General features: G+C 31.6%; 1 pseudogene; it reads right to left on the bottom strand.

Annotated features, from left to right (window-relative positions):
- Window positions 1-5,109: 5,109 nt before the first annotated feature.
- Window positions 5,110-5,228, bottom strand: LOC112478979 (annotated as a pseudogene).
- Between the last annotated feature and the right edge of the window lie 9,448 nt (window positions 5,229-14,676).

Here is a 14,676-nt window from a genome sequence, read left to right as displayed (position 1 = left end):
GAAACCTAGAGAATTGGATTGTGTGATTCTAACTAGGGCAACAGAGAGAACAACAGAAAATGGCTGATAAAATAGAGACAGGAAGAAAGCTGGAAAAATTAGCACCTTGACCTTTCTCGACCATGATCTTTCAACCTCCTGCTAGAGACCTTCTCTGGAAGATAGAAAATATGGGACCCTGGAAATGGCATTCATCAGTGTCAGCCTTCTGGAGCAAAATCATAAGGCAGAGAATGACTGGAAAGGTTGCTGTAAAATTCTCTCCAAGAAAGATGATGTAATCATTCTCAGGGCTGTCACAGGGGTTGTGCATATTATGAGCTGTATGACTTCATTAGACACCATTCCCATAGACAACAGTGTTGAGTACAGTTTGCATAGCCATTCATTCCTTGCAGCTACAGCTGTGCTTTATCAAACTTTGAATTCGTAATCAGATTGTGGTTTTCATTATAATTAAATTCATATAAGGACATATAGGGGAGAAAAAATAATTTTCCTTTTACCCTTCTGATTTTTAAGCTGAGACCCTTATAATAAATGATAGATTAATAAGAAAAAAAACCCAGTCTATTAACATGTATACCTCATGTGTACCTGGGAGATACCCAGGGAAAAATGGATAACTTCCCTAGGTGGATTTGAATTTAGACTTAAACACCATCTTAACAGGGAAAGGGGAGGGGATGTAGGCCTCTTAGGAGAGAGAAAATGAATTTTAGAGAAGATAAAAGGGCCCTTAGAAGAATAGATGAGAGTTATGATAGTTTGTGACAAAGTTTGTCTGGGTATGGTATCAACTTCTAATTTTATTTTCTGTAATAAGAGTCAATCTTCTCTGATTAATGGAACTCCCAAGGAGGAGATCTATGACAATTGAGTTCCTTTTGAAGGGTCTGTCTTTATACAGATAAGGGGAATCCAGAGAAAGGCTCTCCCTTCATTTGTTATATTTCAAGTGCCTACAGTTCAAAATAGTCAATATAACTAAGGCAGAATATTTTGGAGTGGCATGTCCTGAAGTCCTGTAGTGATATTTTGGGATGGCATATTCTGCTACACTCTAAAGGATTCCAGGCTATCATAATAGAGAGTAATAATATCTGTCACAGATTGAGAATAAATGGACAATTCATGTCCATTAATTGGGACACAGCTGTTGTACAGTGCAGCCTTATACAGGTGCCTATTTCTTTTCTGATATTTGTTTACATATTAGTAACACATGATTTCATGGAACCCCCAACTGGAACTCTCATCACATCAACAAATATTTTATTTTCTAGTAATGGTATGAGAAACAGACCAAAAAATTCTCAAAGTAGTTCTAGCCCGGAGATGTTTAATTAAAGAAAGACTTTAGAGTATACTGAGTGGAAAACATAGATAGTTTATAAAGCATGTTGATATCTTCATCACTGTTATTATACTAGTCTTTTGCCAATGAATTTCAAGCATTTCTAATAAAATCATGATTATAAATAATGTGACACCTTCTTTTTCTTTAGTAACAATCAGAAGTTTGGGGGAAATAAGAAACTAATTAAAAAATAAAGTGATGTCCTTAGCTACTGATTCAAATTTAGAAATATAATTTGAATGCAAACTGAAGAAATTTTTAAAATTAACTTTAATGTTTATAAGCATTAAATTTTATGGATATCCAAATTCAGATAATACCTTTTGGCTTATTTAAATGCCAGTATATAAACCTTTTAATTATAAAGTATTGTAAAGTGTCAGCTGGGTAGGAAGAAGTCAGAAATACTGTAAAATTGACCAAGGATGTATTTATCTAGTCTTTTATATCTTATTCAATCATATCATGTTTCTGAAAAAAATAGTTAGCACTGCTAGGAGTAGATTATATTTGATTATATATTCATCTAAATATCTAGAGAAAGAAACCTTGTTAGGAGATGGAGCCAGTTTCATTATTAAAATTTATGGCAAAAAAGGCAAAACAAAACAGAACAAAACACTGCCTGGGGTTTGCAGAGAAGCATTAGAGTCAAAAAGGAAAACCTAGTGTGCAGTGTTGGGCATCTTTACCAAACCTTTTTGTTCATTCGACTCCATTGCACATTGTGTAAATATATGCTAAGGCACTTAAATTCTGTTTGAACTACATAATACAATATTTAAAAAATTTACCTAATAAGAAAATTGTAGAAAGTGACTTTTATTAATTTTCATATTACAGAACATGATTTGACATAGTGTCTTCAAATAAAGAATATCTATGACACAAATGCATAGAAATGATAAAGAGAGAAAATTGAGGGAAAATTTTAATGTATTCATGTTTCCTCTCTATTTCCTTAGCAAGAATTTCAGTTCAAAGACTCAGATTTTTGTTCAAACTTCTAAAATAATACATTCATGTTATACTGTCATTCCAAATTCCACCATGTCAGTTATGTCTCAAAGTTCAATTAAAATGACAAGTATGACACACATGAATAGTTTGAGAGTAAAATGAATAATGAGGGAACTTCTAAATGACATTTAATTATGATCTTATGGTAGAAACTTTTCCAGAAAGGAAGGAAATGCAATAGAAAGCAAGATTTTATATTTTGGAATTTTCATCCCTAGAGTCAGTTAACCACAAAAGCTGTAGCAGGGTTTGATTAAGTCTGCATGTTGTTCTTGACCTCATTAATGGAGTCAGCTGATGGATTTCCAGATCAATTTGTATGCAAATGGAAGAGAAACAGGAATGAAGTTTCACAACTAACCTGCCCACTCTCACTGACTACTTTTTTCTTTCTTTCCCTCTTCATTTATGCACTATGTGATGTTTATTGGTGTCCTCATAAGTGTTTTGATAACAGATTTTATATGTTAAATGAGAAAAGCCAGATGTAATTCCAGAAGTTTGTTTCGTATGAGTGTGTGGTATTTAAATATAGCCTAATGTTTTCCGAAAACTTTTACAGCTGTAATTTTCTTTACTCTTAAGTTATTCTAAGGCATTCGAACATACTGGGAAATTACTAGTTGATAAGTATAGAATCCAGCACAATTAGAACCCATCCACTTTTCGAGGTGAAGGGGTCATCTAGACAGCAAACAAAATGAGCCAAATAGAGACATTTATTGCTGGTATTGGAAAGTTTACAATTATATATTGTAAGTTTGTATACATTTTTAGGATAATGAATGCAGTATCAATCTGATATCTCAATAAATATTTATATGGTTCACACTTGTTTGATTACAAGTATTTATTTAACTTTAAGACAATGAATGAACTTGGGTGAAGTATTTTCTTAAGGTATTGTATTTTTACCAGACATTATTAGAAATGGTTTGCAAAAGTTACCTTCAATATTTTTATCATTATATTAAGATTATTCAAACCTGAACTAGATTAATAAGGTGAATAAAGCTAAAAAGAGGTAACTTAAGAGGCTTAAAGGAGGAAAAATATGTAAGACTTATGCCTGGATATGTGGAAGCATGTGAAAAACAAGATGACTAGAGTCAACCCTAGGTGAAGTAAGTACTCCTCTGTGACACACAAGAGTGATGAATCACTAATAGGGTGGGCACATTAAGTAAATGGTTTAATGAAATGAACAGGCCTCTCTATAAAGACACTTGTATTTCTGATTCTATTTTAGTTAGATGGACTGAGATTATGTGATTTTTCCTCTTTCTCTCAAGACCTCATTAAAATGACAGTAACAACAGTGAAAATAATGAGGGCGATCATGAACAAAGATGCTGTTATACATAGTTTTGAAATGCTAAATTCTCCTTAATGGCAGAAGTCCATAGATAATATCCACAGTTAATGAATTAATTTATAGTGCCATAAGCATACAATCTAGGGTTGTGAGAGTAAACAACCGAATAACAGGTATAGATAACCGTTTTAAAAAAAATGTTGTGTGGGTGAGGTAGGAGCAGTGGGGCAATAGGACCGTTGCTTCCCTTTGTAAATCTTCGGATTTCCTTTGTAAATCATCGGATTTATAAGGTGTGTGTGTGTACGTGTGTTACTTTAAGAAAACATTACTAAGGGGAAAAATAACACTTTTATTATGCATTGAGAATCCTACACATTTCTAAATATTCTATTTAAGATGGAGATTACTAATTTGCCATTTAGACATCCTACTGCTTCTTATAATTTAATAATCAATACTGTTCTCTCTTGTAGATATAAGTTGTTTACAAAAATTTATAAAACTTCTGAAAAGTTAAATTATGTTAGGGTATTTTTATTTAAATTACATATATGGGTTGATATATAATGCTCATAAATCCTGAAACTTCGATGTGCTCTTAATTGTTTTAAAATGTGGTATACTTTTATATACCACAGAATATATTATTTAATATACCACAGAATATTACATATACCACATATGTAGCATATATAATATAGGATATAGTACAGGATATAGTATATAGTATACTTTGATATACCACAAAATATACAAAATTGATGCTTTTCAGCTCTGGCTGTAGTTTCAATTAACATGAAGATTTATAAAATCTCCATATTTGGTATTATTATTCAGTAGCAGATCATCAAAAATCTTTTCAATATTTTTTTTAAAATAATGTATTTGAAAAAATATTACGCACTGTTCTTCAGGTGTACTGAAGAATAATGGTTCTCATCTAAATCGGCTTTCTATTAACCTACCAATCCTTGCAGAGTCAGAGAAAACCTCCATCAGTCATGAGATTGAAAAGTAATGCATGCTGTTAGGAGAGCTCAACATCCACAAACCTTTTTATAAGACAAGATGCCTTTGTTAAAATGCTCTAATTTTTTAATATCTTCATTGAAATATAATTTTCTTGTTTTAAGTGTACAATTCAGTGATTTTTTTTGTACTTTAACAGAGTTGTGCAAACATCACCAATATCTGTTTTTAAGCATTTCCAACACTCCAGAAAAGAAGTCTTGTGCCCATTTATAGTCAGTCCTTATTCTCACCTCCAGAACTACATTACCACAAGTCTATTTTCTGTCTCCATAGGTTTTATGTTCAATTCTTTTTATTTTTTATTTTTTTAGGCGAGGCAACCCTTGGTTGACCACACAGATTGCAAGGACTTTGTCAGCTTACAATCCCTTACTTTTTACGCCTACAACACCTCGTCTTCCTAGGTGGTCTCCCATCCAAGAACTAACCAGGCCCGACCTTGCTTAGCTTCTGAGATCAGACGGGATTGGGCTTGTTCAGAGTGGCATGGCCGTAGACTTATGTTCAATTCTGTATGAATGATTTGTGATTAGATACTATGTTTTTAAATAACTAAAAGTTTGAATTCTGCTGTTCAATCAAAGTGTTAAAATTAAATCATTCTTAATGTCTTAATTTTGCTTAGTACCTTTTCAAAAGACAGAGTGTGAAACATACGAGTACTTTTAAAAATTACAATTATATTGTTTGACTCTGGGTTTTTTTTTCCCCATTGACATTTAATACATTGTTAATCAAAACTGGTGAACGACTGGCTAATTGTTATTACAGTTGTATAAATTAATAAGATAAGATGCATAAATAATAGCATGGTCTGGAAAACACTGGCTCCTTGTCAAATTTTCCTTACTTCATAAGCTCGAACTTAGGATTAGATCTTTAACTGCTTGCAGTTAGTTAACCAAGGTGTATTCTGATTACAAATGCAGTGATTTGCATATGTACTTTGAGCTACAATTATATTGATGTTTTCCCTGAGCTGAAGACTTATCCTAATTGTGACTAAGCATTTATAAAGAGTAATGTGATTTTCTAGTATAGTATTAGCAATTTCTGCAAACTTTTAGCTAAAACTGTATTAATGTATTCAAATCCCATGAGAATAGTGTGAATTAAGACCAAAACACTATCATTTTGTAGATGAATATAAAACAATGTAGAAATATTTCTTTTGAAAATTGTGTATTGGTTAGATGATGGCTTTGGCAGAATGAGTCCATTAGCATAGTATCTTTCTCCCCACAGCATGAGTAAGAGGAAAGGTTTGTCATTCTCAAAGTTGAAATCTTGTCAGCATTGCTGCAGATTTATGAGGCAGTGTTCTAATCCCTCATGATTATCTGTCCTGTTGTTCTCCATTACTCCTTCCTCAAGGAGGTTGATTTTTTGTGTACTCCTTATGTCATGCTCAGCTGAAGTATAATTGACTGGAAGACCACCTACCCTTATGGTGTATTCACATACAAATGAATGGATGCTAGAAAAGTTGTACATCCATTAAGCAGAGCATTAGTTTTGATGTTATTCATTTATCTATCAAATATACTTAGACATATGAGTTCTCTGAAGGCTTTTTTACTGAGAAATGGTGTTTTGCTCTTAGATAGGAGAAATGAAAGATATTGCTGCTGTCAATGATTCCAAAGGCTATTATGCAAAAGTCTGAAAAATGAGAATTCATTTCATTCTTCCAATGTCTGTTCTGTGGTTCTTTAAAGTGAAATATTTTAGCAGGCTATTTTCATGTTATGATCAGAGAGTAAACACACACATATGTGCACACACACACACACACAGACTTACTTTAAGTTGTCTTATTTGATCTTTAAAGAGAAATGTACAGAAATTTAAGTCATTGGTTACTTAGATTTTTCTAGTTGCATGTAGTTTTTTAAAAAATAATACAACTTAATATGTAGATGATTAAAAATTTCAATTTTCATTGTTAGCAAAAATGGGCTGCTTTTGTTGTTATCTGGCATGATAGGGAAGTGAGGAAAGGGAAGCCAACTGAATGATGGTCAAGAGTATGATCAATTTTGTGAAGTTAGGATATTATGTAAAAATATAGTAGGGACATTAATACTGGTCTGAAGAGTCTTGAAAGCTCTTTGAAGAAGTAGCAAATAAGTCTAACTTTAAAAGTTGAGCAACAGTTAGAAGCAAAAACAATATTCAGATCTTAGGAATAACAAGTGTACGTACTTTGAGATAGAAAAGAATGAAACACCTTTGAAGAAAGAATTCAGTTATCACTGGAGCATAAAAAACTAGAAAATGTGGTGTGGGCTAGATCATGCAAGACCTTCCAGGCTTTGTTAATAGCTTTAGGCTTTATCCTAAGGACAATATTAAGGAAATTAAGCAGAATAGTGATAAAATTGGATGTAAATTCTTTAAAAGAACCATTTTGGAGAAGAAATTGAAGTAAAGAAGATGAGATTATGGCTATTGCAATGGTCTAGGCTAAGGAGAGCTGGTTGGCACTGTGGGGTTGTGAGGGAAATATAGAGAAAGGGGGAAATAAACACATCTGAGAGATATTCAGGGGAGAAATACAAATACCACAGGTATTATGTTAGATGTTTTTCCATGTATTATCTCATTGAAATCTAGAATTGTAAGATAGTCATCATCATATCATTTTTAGATGTGTGAAAATTGAAGCTTAGAGAAAATTGAAAAACTGAAGCTCAAGTATCGAAGATGTGACAGATTCTGGACTAAACCTGATCTGTATGAATTAAAAATCATCCATCTGCCAAATAACAGTCAACTTTTTTGACTATTATTTAAATTTAACTCATAACATTTTAATAAACCATCTTTTAAGTTCCTTGTCAGTAGAAGTTTGCTAATTCTTATTAGTTACATCATTTTGAAACGCTCATGGTTTCCTAATTTCTTTTCAAAACATTGACATTTTGAAATTTTGTATAACACAAATATTTTCTAGGTCATCTATATCTAGTCTATGATCATACTTTGTTCATAATATTTCTACTTTTCTTTTAAATTATATTTTTTAACTTCTTAAATCTAGAATAAGATATCTCAAATATCTATGTCTGCATTCTCTAAAAATTTTGAGGTACATTATTTTAAAAGGTGGTCCTCTCTTACTTCTCACACAAGTGAAACTAGAGTTTTATCTCAGGTTAATTTTTTCCTACCTCACTGAAATGAATTCAAGTGAATTTTAAACTTAGAAACATATGCACATTAAAGATCTTTCTTAAAAAATAAGATAAATTATATTCCCACAGACAATTTTCAATATATTTCCAACACTTCTTTTATTTATTTATTTATTTATTTTTGTCTCTTATTCAGTAAGTTATGCATCTGCCCAGAGGCAGCTGTTGGATTGCAATACAGTAATTTCTCAATTGACTAACCATCTGGTAACAAAACTTTAAGAAAATTACTCTGAGTTTCCAAGAAGTCGTCCAAAGGTTAAAAGTCTTTTGTGTGAGAAATTGAATATACAAACACACAGTAGCCACACCGTCTATGACAATAAAACCCTCATCCCCCAACCTCTGTAGCATCAGCTCAGGAGTTACTCAATGACTGCTGGCTTCCCTATTTTTTTGCACCCATTTCCAACTCAGAACCAGCTAAGTATTTTCCCAAACCAATCACATAAGATGACCTGCTTCCTATGCCATAAAACTCCAGTTAGAGCATATCTGAAACCTTCCTTTTTTACTACAAGGCTTTTCCACTTCACTATTTGTCATTTAAGTTTCTGCCAAGTTCAAGTGATGGTGGCTGATTCCTTCTTTATAGCAAGTTCTGAATAAGCAGTCTCTAATTGTTCTCATTTGATTTGTCTTTAATAATTTCCACAAGTGTTATAGTTTGGGAGCTGTGAGGAAGAGGCAGGATTGGAGGACAGGACTAACCAGGGGGCTACGTTCCCAAAACCCATCACATGGAAATGAGACAGGATCAGCTGAGCAATGGCATTTTGCAGTACCAACAAGACTATCCTATAGAGGATGAAGCCAGGAGCAAGATCTCTCCTAAAGAGAGAGGGAAAGAATCTCACTAAGGTGTAGAAATAGAAGAATGGCTTAGTCTAGAATATGGTTCTATCAAAAATCCGCCTGTCTAATGTTAGCCAACCACCTTGCCTGATTAGTTCCATAGCTTTCTAAACCTAATGACTCCTACTTCAAGCTTTGTCCTTTTATATATTTTGAATACAAGTTCTTTATCTTATGTAAGTTTTTCAAATCTTTTCTCAGTATGTTCCTTGTTTTTTCATTTTTATAAGTATCTTTCACAGAGAAAATTTAAAAATTTGTCTTAAAGTCATATTTAACATTTTTTCCCTATTTCATGCTCTTTGTGTATCACTTTTTTTTTTTTTTTAAGTGGTTACTTCTTTTTTTGGTACTCCAACAGCATTTATATTATTCCATCTGAAACTGTCTCAACGCTCACTGATGCTGTATTCCTTTCATTCGGTCATTTTTCCTTCTGCTTTATTTGGAATAGTTTTTATTACTAGTTCTTCAAATTTACAAATTATCCTTTAGCTAAATCTTGAAGCGATCTCTCACAGAACAGAATAATCTTCAGTATTTTGTCTCACAAATCCTAGCCACTTTGTATTCTCTGGACACTCTGGTTTGTCTTCTCAACCTACCTGGACTACTTGACTCTGGATTGTTCCTGTCTGTACTGTGGCTTCACTCTGTAATATGAAGTCATTTTAGTGTTCATCTAGTTTCTTTTTCTTTTTCTTTTCTCACACATTACTTTTGTGAGTTAGCACTAGCCTAATGGCTGACAACTCGTTTCATATATTTTGTCCAGTTTTCTAATTGCTTAAGGCAGGAGCATAAATCAGATTCATATTACTACATCATGGCTGGAAGTGCCATTCCTAGTAATTTTCTTAATATGTTCAGATATTTTGCTAATTCTCTCCCTTTTCTCAGAAACCAATTACCGTTTTTCTTTGACTTTTAAAATTATTTGAAGGTTTTTAGCTAGACATAGGCAAAGCACCACTAATCATATTTTATATGTTAATTGCATCAACAATGCACCAGTCATTTATTTTTCTTTTATTTTAATAAGTTAAAACCATTATTTATTTAATAGTTTTATATTTTAACTATGTATATTCCTTTTTTATCAGTTAATTTCAAAAGTTCTATTTTAGAAATATTTTAAAGTATTTTATTTGTTTAATCATATTGTCATAAATATAATCAGTTGTTATTCATGTTTTGTTACATAACTGCTTATATACTTAACAAAATCGAAAATTTTAGAAAATGTAAAACTATTATTTTGTGAAATTAATTAAATTTTATCTTTTTTCTGATTGCAAATATATGTGTGATAATATAATTATTGCTCAAATCTCTACATATATGTAAAGTGCTACAATGGCAGCAAATTTCCAGTGCTTATAGAGTCATCAGAATCACAATAACATTTATTCCTTTGTACTTACAGGACCCTCAAGATTGATTCCTGGTGACAAGTTGTATATTCCATACATAATCTAGAAACTATTCAAATCAAGAGTGGAAACTAAATTAGCTAGAAATCACTGACTAGGTTTATGCCAAGTGTTCCTTTAACTTAATATTCTTGGTATAGTGAGAAAAACATACAGATAATTTCAAAGTAAATGTGAGAAGTTTTTAGTTTTTTCATATTTTATTTAGTTTCCTTTAGAAGTTCTTCCATCTATTCAGGCTTTACTCTGCAGTACATAGTAACATTCTCTACACTGTATTAAAATATATCTATCTAAGGGCAATAAGGTAGATTTTACTATGCTCATGAAATAAAAAAGTTGGTTTTTTTTTTAAGGAAAATAAGCACTGTTATTGACATATTTATGAGTTGAGACTGTTGATTTAAAAATTCTTATATTTTTTGCATGAATTCATTCAATCAGTCAATATTTATTATGGACTTACTAGGTCAGATATTGCTGTAAGAGCTGCAGATACAGTAGTAAGCAAAAGAGAAGGAAGAAATATCTTTCCTTATGAAGCTTAAATTCTAGTACAGATGGTCAATAAACAATACAAATAAGTAATATATTAAAATATAAGTTCTATTTATCACCTTCAATGTAAGAGACATTCTTCTGTTAGCTGATGATAAATTCCAAATTAAACAGATATGGCTGCAGCCCTAAGAGAGCTGAAATTCCTTTTACTCCAACTAGACAATTTTGCACAGGCTCAAGGTCAGCCAGGGCTTTTTCTGTTTGGGCTATTTCTGTTTTGTCTGGAGAAGAATGTGTGCAGTTCCCTATTCATTGAATTGGGCTCACTGCACTGTAAATTTGGCCTGTTCTCACCAGTGATGGGAATTTTCATCCACCTATTCACCAGGATAGAACATAATATTCCATCACATTAAAATAGATTATTGGATATAATTGGATTTACAGTCATTCTCTAGGATATGGTCTACCATTCTGTGGTTACTTAATCCTGCAGCAGAAATCGTGATTCTATTATGATTTTAAATTTAATTTTTTTCTTTTCCTGATGTTTCCACACTTCAACATTCTCATTTCTATTTATATCTCTTTATTTATGTTCAAGTTTTGCTTGTTACTTTCTATTTATACTCACCAGAGTTAGAATAACACAATATGATTTGTATATAATTTTGAAAAGAAGATAAAAAAAGAAAAATATCTATATAGTCATAATTCACTATAGAATTTTTCATTGGTTTGTTATGTTTTATTTTTGTTGGCATCTTACATTTAACTTTATTTTTTTATTAACAACAATTTCTTATATATACCTACTCAGTCTTTAAGAACAAAGATAAAATGATAAAAATAAATATTCGATCAGATACGTAAATAATGTACTCACATTCAGTGTCTAACAAATTCTAACTGATTGTTGCCTTAAACCACTTCAGAATTCCCCCTATGTAGTTATGCAAAATTCCCTCTATGAATGTTATCTGCTATATGTCCTAAATTTCTGAGGACAAATTTAATTTCAAAGAATTGGTCCTATTTTCAGAAGTATCAGACTCTTCTGTCCTAGTATTTATTTTGGAACATAAGATTATCATTCCTATAAAATGAGATTAGTAAAAATGTACATTAGATTAAGTCTGAGGTACAGAATCAATATGAGATGTAATTATGATCATATGTAAACTGGAGCATAGAAACGATAAAATGAACAGAATAGTTTGAGCATATTTGTCTGAGTTTTTTGAAATCCCACAATGTAGAAAATTGAACATTTGAGGAAATTTATCTCAACTATTAAAACTCTTTCTAAATGAGACATAACTTTCTATATTATTATATATCAATTATCTACTCTTTGTATTGTCTCAAAATAGCACAAATAATTATATTAAATTGAAATAATTAAGAATTGATAATTGAAATAAAAATAATTTCAAATAATTATATTAAATTGAAAGAATAAATTATGACTTACTTCATAATTATTTTGATTTTATCATTTTGTATGTGGATATTAATGCATTTGGTGTCGTAGAAAAATATATATATTTTATTTCAAAAACTTTTAAGCAAGCACAGATCATAATATTATCTAGTATATTGGTATTTAGAATTTATAAAAGGTGAAATAGGCACTTGAAATTGCATACTTTTATTATATTTCATAGCTGTAATTTTTTTTTTCTGTGTCAACTTGGTTAGGCCATAATATCAGTAATTTAACCAAACTAATCTAGGTGTTGATGTGAACTACAGCTATTTTGTAGATGTGGCTAATATCTACAATCTGTTTACTTTAAGGAAAGATTTACCTTCTATAATGTGGTTAGGCCTCATTAAGTCAGTTGAAGGATTTAAAAGCAAAAACTAAGGTTTCCTGGGAGAAGAGAAAAATTCTAACTTAGACAAGCATCAATTCTTGACTGAGTTTGCTGGTTGCTGGTCTTCGTACAGCTTCGTGACTTGCCAACTCCCTCGATCATCTAAGCCAATTCCTTAAGATAAATCCATCTCCTTTTCTGCCTCTCACTTTGTCTCCTTCCTTGTCCCCGGCTCCCTCTCTCTTTCCTTCACTTCTTACTCTTCTCCTTCTCTTGGTTTCGTTTTTCTACAGAATCCTAACTAACGTAGTGGCTATTAGAATAGATATCATAAAGAACTAATAAGATAAAATTCTGTCTGTTGACATAAAGAGTACAGATTATTTGGCAGACATCTGCAGTAAGTTAAATAGGCTTAGAATTTTGTTTTTAATGACAAAAGATATATAAAAGTCCTATGTAATTAGTCATACAGATAAGTTCATATTTTCAAATTATTTAGAGATTTTTTTTACAGACGCATATAAGGTGAAGATACTTATTATTAACACTGTAAAAGTAAATATAGTTCACCTATACTATCCTACTGCAGAAATAAAAACTGGGAACAAGATATCAGAAAAACAAATAATCATGCTTAGGTGTCCTGACTTCCAACACTGGGAGAAATCTTAGTATTAATGCAAAATAAGCCATTAGGAGAAGGGAAAGCCCAAATACCTCAGTTTGTAATCATCAGAGAAGATTTTCAGACATGGTGACCCATGTGAAAACAAGAAGGCTGAGGAGTAACGGTTGTTAAACTAGCAAGTGTGAAACCTACAAGTTAATCAGCAGTAGCTGCCTTTGCATGGCCAAGCTGTGCTCCCCAAGTTGTTAATGTTTGGGCAATGAGAAAACCGGGTCTTGCACTTATGACCTCTTTTGGTTCCATAAGTTCTTACTCTTCCTTGGAAAATGCAGAAGATAGCTTAATAAAGTCAGCAGTTTTGCTATTAGGGCCAAGGAGTCAAAGTAACTCCACTGTAAAGTTACAAAATGGTCAGACTGGGCTAGAGGTATGATAATAGAAGCATCATTTGGAGGCTCTGTAATACCAGCAAAAAAATAAATAAAATAAATAAAATATAAAATAAAATAAAATAAAATAAAATAAAATAAAATAAAATAAAATAAAATAAAATAAAAAAGATAATTCTCCATAAAGACCAGTGGAAAAGGAGAGTAACACAAAAACTTTTACATACACCTAAGAAGTCAACTAACCATAACCAACAAGGCATACACTCCCTTTCCCCATGTGTACAGATTATATCTCCATGAATAGCAATTGGATATTAGCATTTACCTGAAAGAAACTGAGTTACCTGGAAGACATTTTAAACCAAAAGAGAAGGAAATATGTTAAAACAATAAGTCAAAATCTATACTCCACTTCTATTTCCAATGGCTTTAAATAGACAGATGAGGCCTGTTTTGAAAACAAAGAAGGTTTGTTTTCTTTGCATATCAGACAGCTAGTGTATTAAATTTAAACTCCATTAAAATGTGTGTAATAAAAAGATTCACTGGACCATCATTAAAAGAACAATCCTCTACCATTTGACATATTTTAATTACTTAACAAGGAAAAACGATAATAGTTAAGTTGCACATTCAGAATCCTTTAGAAATTCAAGTATGTCAACACACACTTAACATTCTTATTCTACCTTTTAGAATGTAAAGTGTAAGGGATCTTGATAAATTCACTCTTGTGATGACATCTAGAAAAAAGAAATATCTTTATTTAGCAAAGGCATCCCCCTGTTTTAATATGACAAGGATTTTCATGAACTCTTGAGAAATTCAAGTTCCGTAAACTAGCTTAATAAGTATAATTCTGAGATATTTATACTTAATCCTTCAATTGCAAGGATAGTCTGCTGTTTATGTAGAATATGATTTTAATGGATTGTTTTAGAAGGCAGTGTGAATTTCTCATCATATGTGCTATACAAAAGTTGATAATAAACATTAAAATTCGGCCCTCAAAGATCTACTCATGATTTTTCCTATAATGATTGTAACACTGAAAGGTTTTATATTTTGATTTTAGTATGAAGAATCAATGCTTAAAAATAACTAATTTCTTGAGCAG

Source organism: Pteropus alecto, unplaced genomic scaffold (assembly GCF_000325575.1).
Source record: "Pteropus alecto unplaced genomic scaffold, ASM32557v1 scaffold63, whole genome shotgun sequence".
Taxonomy (NCBI): Eukaryota; Metazoa; Chordata; class Mammalia; order Chiroptera; family Pteropodidae; genus Pteropus; species Pteropus alecto.
The sequence above is the reverse complement of the archived record's forward strand: the minus strand, read 5'-3'. Positions and strand labels throughout refer to the sequence as shown.